Consider the following 978-nt stretch of genomic DNA (forward strand, 5'->3'; position numbering starts at 1 on the left):
ATTATTCAATCATCAGGTACATCAATTATTTACCCCCCCCTGCCATGTAATCTTTTACCCCCAAGGGATAAATTTACTCCTGGTTGAGAATCACTGCTTTAGTATGAGTAGCGCCATCTAGTTGGATCTGTGTAGCATGCACGTCAGGTTCTCTCGTGCAACCGTTTGAAGGTTTGATGGTTGTTGTTGTTTTTTCAGTCAGCAAACAGATATTAAACTTCGTTAACGACAGTGGCACAGCAAGTATGTCTGCGGACTTCTATTGCTAGAAACCACGTTTCGATACCCGTAGTGGGCACAGCACAGATAGCCCGTTGCGTAGCTTTGTGCTTAACTATAAAAAACAAATTTTCCATCTCTGAACGTTTTCCTGATCCGTACTGTGGTTATTTTTTGCCAAACCAGTTATCTGTCTGACTGTCTGTTTATCTATCTGTCTCTCCTTCTGTCATTTTGCAAGTTTAGCTAAGTATTTTAAACTTAAGTCAATGATTCATTATGTTTAAAAACAGATATTTACCTCAGCTTATATTTTCCAACAGATGTTTTTTTTTCTCTGAAAATTAAAGATTTTATAAATTGAATCATGTGATTTCTATTGGTCCAAAGTGGGCGCCTGACTAGTAAACTTAAGAAATAAGTTCTTTAAAATTCACACAACCTCATCAAGATATGTATACTTATAAGGAAACGGAATATTTTAATATATACGGTAACTTGTTCAGGTTTATTGTAATAATTAAACATATAATATACATTACCATGGATACACACATACAGTATATCTATCGAAATCATTACTCGACAAAAGTTTGTGTGTATGTGGTTATATCTGACGAACCGCTGGAGCGATGATCACACATACACATGGTGCTCGAAATGTGGGGGATTCTTTAGTTCTTTTAACGGGGAGGGGGGGGGAGGGGGCGTTTCCCTATCACATGAAAGAGTAACAATATTTTCATATCGTCCCCAACC

This window comes from Limulus polyphemus, unplaced genomic scaffold (genome assembly GCF_000517525.1).
Source record: "Limulus polyphemus unplaced genomic scaffold, Limulus_polyphemus-2.1.2 Scaffold4314, whole genome shotgun sequence".
In the NCBI taxonomy this organism is placed as follows: domain Eukaryota; kingdom Metazoa; phylum Arthropoda; class Merostomata; order Xiphosura; family Limulidae; genus Limulus; species Limulus polyphemus.